This window comes from Jatropha curcas, chromosome 11 (assembly GCF_041381405.1).
Source record: "Jatropha curcas cultivar XTBG-Jc1 chromosome 11, XTBG_Jcur_1.0, whole genome shotgun sequence".
In the NCBI taxonomy this organism is placed as follows: domain Eukaryota; kingdom Viridiplantae; phylum Streptophyta; class Magnoliopsida; order Malpighiales; family Euphorbiaceae; genus Jatropha; species Jatropha curcas.
In genome coordinates this window covers 24,555,527-24,570,134 of record NC_143161.1, presented here as the reverse complement: position 1 = coordinate 24,570,134, position 14,608 = coordinate 24,555,527, and positions in this window count along the sequence as shown.

The following is a 14,608-nucleotide window of genomic DNA, read 5'->3' as shown; positions in this document are numbered from 1 at the left end:
TCAACATTCTGCTCACTTTCTGGCTGTTCTAGTTGTTCTGATTGTTCATTCTGCTTTTCTTGATTAAAATCTACAGCATCATCATTTTCTATCAGATTCATCAAACACAACATGGATAGATTCTTCTACAACTAGAGTTTTCTTATTAAATGCCCTATATGCTTTACTATTACTAGAATATCCTAGAAAAATTCCTTCATAAGATTTAGCATCAAATTTAGCAAGGTGATTTTTCTTGTTATCTAGAATAAAAAATCTACACCCAAAGATGTGAAAATAACCAATGTTTGGTTTTCTACCTTTGTATAGCTCATATGGAGTCTTTTTCAGTTTAGATCTTACCAATGCCCTATTTAGAATATAACAGGCAGTGTTTACTGCTTCTGCCCAGAAATACTTTGGTAACTTAGAATCACTCAGCATGGTTCTGGCCATTACCTGGAGTGTTCTATTCTTGCGTTCTACTACTCCATTCTGCTGGGGTGTTTTAGGTGCTGAGAAGTTATGAAAGATTCCTAATTCTTTGCAAAAAGCATCAAATTTCTAATTTTCAAATTCTTTTCCATGGTCACTTCTAATCGCAGAGATGTTGTATCCTTTCTCATTCTGTATTTTCTTACAAAGATGAACAAACATGTCATATGACTCATCCTTACTTCTAAGGAAGAGTGTCCAAGTGAATCTAGAGTAATCATCAATAATAACAAATGCATAAGATTTACATCCAAGACTAGAAGGAGTAACAGGTCCAAATAAATCAAGGTGTAGCAATTCTAAAGGTCTAGAAGTAGAAACTATGCCCTTAGATTTGAAAGATGTTCTAATTGTTTGCCCAATTGACAAGCATCACAAATGTGATCTTTTTCAAACTTTAGCTTTGGCAAACCACGAACCAAGTCTTTCTTAGACAGTTTAGAAATATGGTGTATGCTTGCATGTCCAAGTCTTCTATGCCATAACCAACTAGAATTGTCAACAGAAACTAAGCATATATCTAGGTTATGCATATCAGAAAGGTCTACTAGGTATATGTTCCTAAACCTTTTTCCAACAAATAAATTTTTGTTATCATGCATGTTCTGAACTTCACAATAAGAGGGTTCAAAGATCACTATTCTATTTTTATCACAAATCTGACTTACACTTAACAAGTTATAATGTAATCCTTTTACTAAGCATACATCTTCTATTGAAGGATTAGAACCTATCACACCAATACCAATAATTTTACCTTTAGCTTTATCTCCAAAGCTTACTGTTCCTCCCTTTTTCTTTTCTAATCTAGTGAATTTCTTTCTATCACCAGTCATATGCCTAGAGCAAGCGCTGTCCATATACCACATTTCTATTTTTAGCTCACTCCTTAGGCACACCTAAAAAAATCACGCAGATTTAGGTACCCAACTCATATTGGGTCCTGGAGGGTTAGTGGTAATAGGTGTATTCAACTTACTGTGATTTTTCTTTCTGTTGAGACTAATAGATTTTTCAAATTGCATTCGATGTTCTAAAGTCGCAACATTAGAAATATCATTTTTCTTATTAGAGACATGACTTTGTCTTGAAATGCTATCATAGCTAGAACTTGTCTTTTCGTTAGAAATCAATTCTGAAATTGACTTTAGAATGCTAATCTCAGTTTTCAAAGATTCATTTTCAGAATTCAGATTTTTACATTTTTCTTCAAAGTGTTTCAGATTTTTCAGAAAATTTGGCATTACAATCTTTAAGATCTTTGATCTCTACGATAAGATCTTTGCATGTAACTTCTTGATAAAAAGCATCTTTTAAATGATTACATTCAGTTTTCAATTTTCTGAAGTCTTTCTTTAGCACTTTATGCTTTCTAACAAGCTTTTCAAATTTGGTGCAAAGGTTATTATAAGTATCTAGAAGATCACTTTCAGATTTAAGTTCAAAGATACTTACATTGCTTTCATCACGTTTTTGGCTTGTTGCATTTGCTTCACTACTTTCATCTTTCTGTGTTGAAGTCGGAGTGCTGATTTCCTTGGACTCAGAATCGATAGTGGCCATTAAATAGATAATCGCAATTTCCTCCTGGTCCCTTTGACTTTCAGAATTAGAATTGTCTAAGTCACTCCAAGCAACTACAAATGCTTGTTTCAGCTTTTCTTTCGTTGATTTCTTTTTCAACTTAGGACAATTAGGCTTGATATGGCCGGGCTTGTTGCACTCATAACAAACCACTTCAGAAGGTTCTTTCTTAGGCAAGTTGCTATTTTTAGGTGAAAAGTTCTTTTTGATAAACTTTTTCTGTGGCCTTCCACCTTTTTTTATAGAACTTCTTGAATCTCTTAGCAACAAGTGCTAAATCATCACTATCAAGATCAGAAGAACTTTCTTCACTAGAAACTACTTTCAAAGCCAGTCCTTTCTTTTTCTTATCTTCTACAGTCAAAGAAGATTTCATCTCTTCTGAAACAAGAGTACCTATCAAGTAATCATAGATTACTGGAGTTTCTTTATAGTTCATTACAGTTCCTATAGAATCCCATTTTTTAGGTAGAATTCTAAGGATTTTCTTAACAAGCTCATCTTCTAAAATTTCCTTTCCAAGAGTTCTCAAAGGGTTAACTATATTTGTGAATCTAGAATTTAGTTCAACTATAGTCTCTCCCTCTTTCATACTAAACATTTCATATTCTCTCCAAAGGATATTAATTCTGGATTCCTTCACTCGGTCAGTACCCTCATAGGTAACTCCAAGTTTTTCCCAGACTTCCGTTGCAGACTTACATCCAGAAACTTTGTTATATTCTGTTGGATCTAATGCACAGTGAAGAATATTAATGGCTTTTGCATTTACAGATGTGTCATTCCAATCGGCATCATTATATTCTTCTTCTGCCTTTTGAACTCTTACATTGTCTACAGTTTTCATAGGAATACGAGGACAAGTAATAATGTTTCTCCAACAATTTATATCAACTCATTTTGTGAAATTTTCCATTCTGGTTTTCCAGTAAGAGTAATTAGAACCATTGAACATAGGTGGTCTAGAAACAGATTGACCTTCTAAAGATGTAAGAGGAAGTGGGGCTGCCATGGGATCTTTTCTCTCAAGCTATTAAATTTAGAAAGACTCTGTTGTGAGCTACCGAGAACTCTGGTTATTGGCAGGAGTGGCTGCTTTTGAGTTTTGCCCATCCGAATTTCTATAGAACTGTTGATTTTCGGATGAATAGGGTTGCCTGAAATTCAGGTTATGATTGACTGATTGTCACGGTTGCCAATTAATTCTATCTTCCGCACGTTTGGCCATCTCAATTGCATATGCCAAGGTGAAAATCACAGCTACACCCATCATACACATTATATCATGATTCAATACCCTCTGATAATGAGCCACTTGCTAGGATTCAGTTTCACAATTGTCGTATCGTGTTTGCAATCTTAAGAACTCTTTTGTGAACTCATCAACCTTTCGGTTTCCCTGGAAACCGTCATGGTACCTGTTGTATAGTATTTGAGAGTGATCGCTAGGAAGAAAACGTTGCTCAATCAACTGTTTCATTAAAACCCAGTCTCGTACACGTTCAATCCTTCGACGATGTCGTTCGTTTTGAATAGAATGCTACCATGCTGCTGCACCGCCTTTCAGTTTATAGGCCACAATGGAAACTTTACGTTCATCCTCAACATTCATGATCTCAAAGAATCGCTTAACCTCCGCTAGCCAGTCAAGAGTGATTTCTATGTCTAGCGATCCTGAGAAGGGTTGAAGGTCTACATGTATCATGTAGCCTTTATGAAAATTGTCACCATTGCCTCTGTAATCTCTTCCTCCAGCATAACGATTTTGGCGTCTTGCATAATTTGGTTGCAATGGATTCGAGGCTGTTGTTGCAGCTGCAGGTTGTGGGTTGCCTTGTTGAATAGTGAGTGTCAACTGTCTAATTTGTTTGGATAGCTCTTTGAACCTTGCCTCTATGGCAGTGAGTCGTGTCTCATTATTGTCGGCCATGGAGATACTTTTGCCTTTCGGCTTTGATACCAACTGACGCAGAATGGTTACGTGAATGGGAATAAACGATCATACTCCGTTAGGAGCTTTGATCAATGACGTTTGATCCGACGAATAAAATAGAGAACTAAACTCTTGAAAAAGTTTATTGATAGGAATAATGATCAAATGATAATGCCTGCCAAGATACTAAAATAACCTATTTATAGGTTTAGGTTCGTCATATAAAAAGACCTAAAATAACACAAAGGTCGTAACTGGTAAAAACCCTAGTAAAGTAGGCGGCACGGACGTGCATAGCATGACACGGACGTGCTTGAATTTCTAGGGGCTAGCACTGGCGTGCTTGGTATGACACGGGCATGTCGGCACTCGAAACGTAACTAGGCTCATTAGTGTCGGCACGAGTGTGCTAGGATTTCCAGAGGCTAGCACGGGCAGGCTGGCTGTGACACGGGCATCTTGTGCTTCTTAAGCCTGGGCGTGTCTCGCGTCCTGGACTTCTAGAGATTGGCACGGGCGTGCTAGATATGGCACGACCGTGCCCCTTCTTCTTTGGTTTGCAGCGATCCAAATCATCCATATATGGAAGTGCAAGTTGCTCCGCATCACTAAGAATATATATACATATATAAATGGAGAGGGTTAGAAGTAATAAATACAAGTGTGAAATTGCAAAAGGATCATTCATTATCCATATGGGTATTTCAACAATTTTCTCTCTTTCTTTTTTATATATTCTTTTAGTCTTACGACGAATATGTAATATGTAATTGTTATTACTTTGCAGAATTGGTTTTAGCCAGCCACATCAGTAGTTTTGGAATTTGCATTATAAAAATTGTGGGTATTTTATACATTATCTCAATGAAATTGTCAAAAGATGATTTTTTTTTATTCTTGTCGAAACATGCAATTAATGTAAAGGATTGTACTTTTTTTTTAATTTTTTTGGGTTGATAAGAGATGAGAATTGAAACCAAACAAATTTATGGGTTTTTTTTGTTATTCTTTTGATTGATTTTTGATTGCTTGTTTTTTATATTTTGATGATCCATCAAAGGAATCGCGTAAATGGGAAGAGAGCAGGAGGGAGAGGAGGGCAAAAAGAAAATATGATTGAATTTAGATTGTGGGACCCACTGATTATAATTTTTAGTTCTAAACTCTAATATTAAATTGGTTTTGGGGTGTAATTGCTACTAAACATAAAAATTAGGGTGTCCATAAATCAAAGATCAAATTAAAGTAAAATTGTAACTGCTCACAAAGTTCAAGGTCAAATTAATGGTTAAGTCATCAATCATCAATCAATTTTAAACTGTCTCTTAAATCTTATATATAAAAGCCCTAAGCCATAGGTAAATAACTTTTATTTATTTATTTAACTATTTAAATAAATAAATCATAGTTAAATAAATAAATCATAATTAAAATATTAGGTTTATATATGATCTAAAATTTGTCTCAATAAATTTTGGACATAAATTAACTAAGTCAATACCTAATAATTTAGGTAAAATTGTAACTAAATATAAATTATAATTTTTCCCTTAAAGTCTAAAACTTATTTGCAATCAAGTCTTACTTGATTTGATTTCTCATTTTTACTTTCTCATATATATTCTTATGTGCGTGACCTATTAGATTCCAAATATGTTGACAAAAAATATAATTAACTAATTAATTAATATTTGAAGGTCAAAAACATTGTCTAGCAATATGCCATGACTATCCAAATATTTAAAAAGTCAACAGTGGTTTGACTTAACTTTTGAGTGCATGGTTTATAGTTGTAATTAATATCCTTTTATCATTGATTTTCTAATTTAGTAAATCATGTTAGTTCTCTTAATCTTAACTATTGATCATTGGAATGAAATTTCGAATCTAATTTGCTAATTTCATTCTACTTTGCACAAGGATTTCTTAATCAATAATAATAGAGAACAATTAGAACATTTTTCCTAATTTACTTAGGGTGATGAATTTTATCTTAATTACACAAATATCTCCATACAGTTTCTACTATATCCAATTCATCATTGCTTATTATCCATAAATGGATAATATGAATGAAGAATCAAAATATAATTATTTTCCCATACAAGATAGCTTAGTAATTTTAAGTCAAAGGATCACATAAACAACCATCACTTGAGTATTCTATAGACACATGTAACTCTCCATGTGGAATTCTCATGCAGGTCAATCCAATGGATTTGTTTAAATAATAAGAACCTATATATTAGTTCTAGATATCACATATCTCTCAGCTTATGAGAGCAACTGCTTCCATTTGTAAAGAAAGAACATAATATGTACCGGTCTCAATAACTCTAATCATTGTCCAATAATGAGGAGAACAATGATCGGAAATATTTAGAGACATCACTTTAATGCAAAATAAAAGTCATAATTATAACCACATTATAATTTATTTTGTTAAGCAATATTATCGCATGGACTTTATCTTTAACCGAGACTCATTTAATAGAATATAAAAGATAATTAAAAGTCTTTTATTAATAATGAAATATTTATTACATGAATTATTATATCGAAAATATAACCAATTAATTGGTTAACTAACAATATCCCACTTGCACTAAGTCAATTATCCATGTATTTATCCTATGGTATCAATGTATCCATGTTAGTTCATTAGTTTCTCCATAGACCAGAAAGTATCCTTACTTATTTTTAAATACTTAAGGATAGCTTTAAACAACACTCCAGTGACTTTCATCCGGATCAGATTGATATACAGGTAGGAATCCTCTTTTGGGTTCCTCCATGCTAAATTGTTTTAGCACGTTATCAATATATATGGGTTGAGATAATTCTCACAGCCTACTAGATCCATCTCTTATATATTTTAATACTAAGTATGTAAGCTTCTTCTCTTCGATCTTTTATGGAGATGTTCTTGAACAACCAAACTTTTACAGATTAGAGTAGTGGAATATCATTTCCTATTATTAATATGTTATCAATATACAAAATATAAAATACGATTCCGCTCCCGCTGACCTTCTTATACACATTTTTAATAAAGTTAAACTGTTTGATTATTTTATCAAAACGGATGTTCCAACTCCATGACGCTTTCTTAAGTCTATGAATAGACTTTTGTAGTTTGCATACTATATTAGGAAAATCTTTTTATTCAAAATAATTAGGTTGTGTCATATACACATTCTTAAATTAAATTTCCTTAAGAATCCAATTTTGACATAAATATGACAAATTTCATAATCATAGTATGTTGTAATTGCAAGCAAAATGTCATATATTTCTTCCTTATAAGTGTTAGGTTCAAGTCTCCACTTGAAGGTTTAGCCTTTGTAGGAGCACAATGCATCCTAACAGATTTATGGTGGTTCTTTAACTAGTATATTTTGATTGTTCATCTAATGTAACAATCTTTTGTTCTTGTTCTATCTTTAATGTATGTTTGAGGTTCTTGAACTTTTCAAATTCTACTTGACTCCCACTGCTTCCTTTAAGGATAAATTTCTTTTTTAGATAACATGTTTTGAGACAAACAATTTTCTCTAAATAGGATGGTAAAATAATATCCAAGAATTTCTTTTGGATGTTCCATAAACTTACATTTATCTTAGTTAGCTCTAAGATTCTCATATCTCAAATGCTTCATATAAGCATCATATCCCTAAATCTTTATGCTTAATAAGACGTGTCTTTTGATGGCCCACATCTTATATGGAGTCTTATCAAAAGATCTGAATGGAACTTTATTTAGATAGTATATCACATTATTAAAGGCATTATCCTCAAAAGGATGGAGGAAATTCTGCAAGACTCATTATAGATTGTACCATATCTAATAGGGTACGATCCCATTTTATAATATATAAACTCGAAACTCTTGACCTAGGTATCCTCCATCTCAATCAGATCAAAGTTTTTTAATACCTTCTAGTTAGTTTCTTAACTTCATTTCTAAATTCCTTGAAATTTTTAAAAATTCAGATTTATATTTCATTATATATACACAACCATATCTAGTATAATTATTGGTGAATGTAGTGAAATATTAATATTCATCTATGACTTGGGTAGTAATACATCTGTATGTATTAGGTCCAATAATTCTTTTGACCTTTCACCTTTTCTTGTAAAGAGTGTTTTAGTCATTTTACCCATTAAACAAGATTCACGAGTTTCATATGATTCATAATCAAAAGATTCAAAATAAACATTCTTTATGCAACTTAGTGATTCCTGTTTTATTAATGTGACCACGTCTACGGTGCCAAATATATGATAAGTTTTATTATCTATTTTAGGTTTCTTGCTTTTTATGTTGATGAGGATTCTATCAATAGAAACATTATATAAATCATCTGTATTGATTCATGTTCCATAAAAAATGTCTTTATTATAAAAAGAACAACTATTATTCTCAATAATTAAATTTAAAACCATTATTCAAACTAAATATGAAATTGAAATAATATTTCTACCAAGTATTGAAATAAAACAACAATTATTTAATTCTAATACTAAGCCAAAACATGATCCTACAACTAATGCATCAACCTTTGCTCTACTGGCTACACGTAGGTCCATCTTTCTTTTCCTCAATTTTCTACTTTTTTTTTAGTTCCTACATGTTATTATAAATATGATAATCATATTAGGTATCCAATACCAAGAACTAGAATTTAAAAGTAGAAGAATGAATTTCAATCATAAACATACCTAAAGCAGAAGCTTCAACAAGCTTCTTTACCTTCACAGTTGCAATATATTTTCTTCAGTTCCTCCTCTAGTGACCATCTTTGCCACAGTAGTGGCAAGTTCCCTTTTCTTTAGTCACAGCTCCATTGGGCTTGATTGCCTTCCTCTTATTTTGCTTCTTCTTGGGCTTTTTCTCAGTCTTAGAAGACTGAACTAGAAATATAAGAGTTGTATCCTTCTTAAGGCTCCTTCAACAATGGTAAGCATACCAAGCAACTCAGTTAAGGAAGCATCCGATTTGTTCATATTAAAATTGAGTAAACCATTAAAAAACTGTCAAGTTTGCGTTTTATTATAATTGTACCTTATTCTTAAGTTAACTCCTGGACACCCCAATTTCTTACTTTTGTAATAATTGGACCCCTAATTCAAAATTTTCCTTTATAAATGATAAAATAATACCATACGTAGGTCCCACCATAAGAAGGTAAAGTTAAAAGCTACTCATATAGTTAAGTTTTAAAACGTTGCGTTATGAAACTTAACCTATCTCTTATAATTTATCTTCTTCATCAATTCCAACCTACCTCACGCAAAGCTCAGGTCCTTTCTTCTCTCTCAATTTGCAGAAACATCTCCAATGTCGCTCTCTAGAAATTCAACAACAAACCGGTCTACTATTTTATGTGGGTGCAGGTAACGAGCACGTTTGCGCACCTCTTAAAGGAGATCAAATCTTGGTAGGTGGTTTTATAGATGCTCAAATTGGTAGGAAAATTAAAGAAATTAAGTTGCTAATTTTTATGCCATATAGATATAATGATAAGATTGTTTAATGTTTTCATGTTAATGGAGTTGTAGGATAATGGAGGTTGCAATTTTTCATGTGGAACGATGAAGAGTACCTTGCAAGGGCAAACCATGTTATCGATGCAATTTATTGACATTTAAAAGGTGTGAAAGAAGAGCTAAAAGTGGTAGAGAAGCAGAAGAATGAAATGGATTGCATTTGAAGGGAATGGAGGTGAAGCTGTTGAATGAGAAAGAGGGTATGAAGCATTTGAAGGTTCAAGTGCAAAAGCTAGCAACATAGAATAAAAGGTTGAAATTTTTTATGATAATTTTGATTATGGGCTATGTGTATCCTGTCTTAGAGATAGGTGGTTTTTGTAGATGGGGTTCTAAAACAGCTGTGTACCTTATCATATGACCTAATCACCCAAGAGTTATCCCTACCTTGGTGCTCCCATAAAGTCTCCACTTACAACGATCTTGACATTTGCTATCTACTTTTTTAGGTTCACTTTTTCTCCATCTAACATTAGAACCCTTTAGAAGTGCAAACTTTTGCATTACTAATTTAAGTTGTTCTTTATTAGCAAAGACCATACCAACACAAAATTCTAGCAAGTTATGATCACATGCAGGATCATATACAACTCTCTGTCTCCTCTTCTTCGCTACTGTCTGTGCTTGAATGTTCTGCATTAGAGGGAAACCCTTCTTCTAAGCATACTCCTTAGTTATTGAGGCCTTGGTTGTACTCCATCTATCCCTAAACCTAGCCTATTATCAACCGTAATACTTTTCAGCTTCTTCTTGTGCTCCTTTGCAGGCAGAAATTCCTCATCATCCTTGTCAGATAATGCTACTGAATTTGACTTCATTGTCTTCTTCTACATTTTGGTACTCAACATCATTGCCTTCTACGTTAACATTGAAGAAGCCCTCAACTGATGCACTATTCTCTATTTTTTATATAATAACATCTTCCTCTTTAGCTTCATTATATTTTGTAAAGGAGGCTGATCTTCATCTATTAAGTGAGGTACTTCGACCTCATTTTATTGTGAAGGAACTGCTTCAGCCTTATTTTACTGCAATATTACTTCTTTTACCTCATTCTGTAAGGGTATTTCTTCTACCTCATTTTGTTATGAAAAAGGCTCATCTTCATCTACTAGGAGTTCTCCCTTTTCCATGGCCTGCATTAGCCAATCAATATCAGCTTCGTCCACTACAATATCATACACATAAGGTTCTTCATCATTAACATAATTGTTATGTTTAAAATCCTTATTCTCTTCAATTTATATATCTGTCTTAATGTACACCTTCAACCAACTAAAATTTTATCCTCTCTCAAACATGGTTCTTATGTCTTCATTAGTCTTGCAAGTCTTTAGAGATCTCCAGTTTCCCCATGGTATAAAGTAATCTATTATTTGCATTCCCGATATCCAAACTTCCTTATAGCATTAACAATGTATAAGTAAGACATTTGTTGAGAATACCTTTGAGTATCCTACTCTTTTAAAGCCCTTCATCCAACACAGTTAATGTTTTTACCCTTATTCATTTTTTACCACCAATCCATATTTCAAGTGGGAACCTATTGCATAAATGCAATTAATGAAAACAAGACAAAAAATTATTTACACATTCAAATAAGGCATAAATCTATTCAATTCTTAGAATGCATATGGTTAAGAATGTTAAATGTGTAATATGCAGTATCCAACAGCTATGTTGTAATATGCTTTAAAATAGTCATTTAGGTTATAACTCACAATGTACTTTATTAGGAACAACACATACTTATCACAAGTACATAAATTTATTACCCATAACAACTTGTTGCTACTGTCATAGTAATAAACTACAAGTATTCATGGCACTAACAACTATGAGTTTTTTAATAGCTAAAAATCATAGCATGTTGTGAACACCTCCCCCAAAAATAGGCATATAATGAATATGACTAAGGGCAGAAATGCATGTGAATGTGTGAGTCGCCACCTTGTTTAATTATTTTAGGGTAAACTAGGAAAAAACCCTAAGTTGTCTCCAATTTTAATTAACCTAATTACTAGATTAATTATCCCAATGCTTAAGGCATAGTTTGCGAACCCGAGGTGGATCTCAAGACCATGTCAGGTTGATGAACTAACCAATGAATGAATGCTTTGCAGGGTAAATGATGTAATTGGACCAATGAAATGTTTAAGTGATTTCGACTTGCCGCTCGGGATTAAACCCTAAACGTGCCTACGTACTTCCGTTTAAATGGAAGATCAAAGTCGACGTAGTTCGATAGGCCTTTTTTAAAGGGCTTTGAATGGGTATGCTTAATGCATGAGTGTGTGTATGCTTCGTGCATTTTGTTCAGGCATTTTGCCAAAGAATTGATTGATTTGATTATGCGTTTGTTGCCAAAAGTGTTGATTTAAGGCTTTTAGCCAAAAAGATTGATTTAGGCAATTTGTTCGCCAAAAGTTGATGTGATTTAGGCAATTGGTTTGCCAAAAGTGATTATTTGAAGGTTTTTAGCCAAAATGGGTTGATTTAGGCAATTTGTTTGCCAAAAGTGTTGATTGGGCGATTGTCGCCAAAATTGATTGATTTAAGGCTTTTAGCCAAAAGATTGATTAATTCAAGGCTTTTTTCCAAAGCTTCGATTTAAGCAATTTGTCGCTAAAAATGGATAATTTTATTTATAGGAAATTTATTTGTCAAAAAGTGATCAATTAAATTGCAATATAGGCAATTTATTGCCAAAAAAAACGTGGTTAATTAAGGCTATTTAGCCACAATTATTGATTAATTGGACTTAAGCCGGACTGTTCGAAATAAAGGTGATTATACCATAGTCATTAATTGACTAGATACTTTAGCCAATATTGTCGGATTTAGGCTTTAACACCACGATTATTAATTAACCGGGCATTTAAGCTTAATCATATTTAATTGAGGCAGTTTATTCGCCAAATTGATGACGTGAATGCATTTATGCAGCAGTTTAATTCAGAATTGGAGTAGAAGAGAAATTTTGCAAATTATTAAAATGGGCAGAGTTTCGTTTATTTACCTGAGTCAGTCATCGGCCACTTCTTAGCTCCAGGTTAAGCTCCTCGTTAGGGTATTTAATTACAGTTAATTTAACTTAAGTGACCAATTAACAAAGCAAGAAAGCAATAAAAGCTAAATGAAAATTCAGAAAAGCAGTAAATAGAACCGCAAGGAGCGTAGGGGAGAAGAGAGCGTCCGTCAACACAGACTGAGTGAGTCAAAATGAACGAATCGGGGCTGTATCTATAGGAAAAAACAAGCCGGAGGGCAGTTCTGACCCTCTGGAGGGCAGTCAGAACCGCCGGCGACGGCGGTCAGAACCACCGAAACCTTGTCCGCTCGCTAGTTTTTCGTTCCGGAGGCTTTTTCGGAAGTTTCGTACCTCCAAAAATTATTCCGGGAGTACCTCCGGGTCCCTCGCGACGTCCCGGACGTTTTAAGTGCCATATTGGCATACTTCCGGTAAATTTCCAAAATGGCCTCCGGTCCGGTCGGACTGTTTGCAGTCTGAGAAAACAGGCTTTTTTGAGCCTCAAAATTTGAGTATTCACACATGTACTTACTATTTCCTAATATTTAAACTAACACATGCTATGCTTTTGTAACTCATTTCATTATTAAAAAATTCCCAATATCACATTGTGCACGAAAAACCAAATCCTACATATTTACAAATTCTTGCAACCACACTATCTATTTTAATCACAAATTCTCGCTTATAATAATAGATTATGCATTAAAAAAATAACTATAAAATTAATTTATGGTGTGGGACTTACCAATCTTTTGTCTTCTTCTTCCCTCTTGTTTTGCCTTTTGTAACCTAGTCTCCACGCCAAATATCACTCAAGCTACCAAAGAGATTGATCAACCATCATGATTGAGTATAATAGTAGTGATGATGAGGGAAATATCAGGTTTGATCTCTCAGCACTTCAAATCAATAAGGGAGAGTGTTTAGGGTTCGTCTGAGATTGAATCGATGGGAGGAGTTTGAATGGGATACTTAAACCTTAAACAGTATGACACAATGTTTTACTTAATTGTCCATGGTTAAATTTTAACCCAAGACGACTTGGTGGGTCCCACATTCTATTATTTGATAAATTTATACAGGAGGGTCCAATTATTACAAAAGTAAGAAACTAGGATGTCTACGAGGGTTAACTTAAGAATAGGATGAATTATAACAAAACGCAAACTTAAGGGTATTTTTAAAGGTTTACTGTATTAAAATTCAAAATAAAATGTGAATAGCTTGCATGGTAAGGATTGTAAGACTAAATGCTCAACTCATGGTCCATGGCAGTACCCAATTGGCCCAATTTATCAATATAGTCAATTATCTTCAGAATGTAAACACGAACTGAAAAGTATGTTGGCTCAAGGGTCAAATATTTATCTCGAGATTTTGATGATTAAAGCAAAACAAATAAATTTAAATTATATTATTCGTGCTAATAATATTTTATGCAGATTATATATGGAAGGTAATAAATAAACAAGGGCAAAGTCTACAAATTCAAGGATCATGAAGGCTATTGAAGACCTTAGTGGTTAGATTTTTAGTATTTATTGTAGGATAGAGAGAACATCCATTTATAAGCACAAAATTAATTTCTTCTCTCTTTATCAAAAGGGTTTTTTGAAAATAACTCTTTAAAAATCAAAAGTTTTTTTTTTTTTTTCGTTCCTTGATTTTCTTACCTAAAATGAAAGAGATCTTGTCTCAATCATTTTTGGTAATAAATATCTTAGAAAAAGCTTGTTTTAATTTTTCAAAAATTATCTTCATAAAGGTTCAAAATTTATTCACTTACCTAAATTAAAGAGACTTTGTCTCAATCGATTTTGGTAATAAGAATAAATCGAACAAGATTTTTATGCTCTTCATTTTCGGAAATAGAATTTTTAAAGAGATCCAAAATCTTGATTTTGTCTTCTTACCTAAACAAAAGAGATTCTATCTCAAATCAGTTTTGGTAAATATTCATTTCGAAAAAGATTTTTTTTCTTATTTTCGAAAATCTTGTTTTTAAAGGGAAGTTAGATTTTCTTTTATTC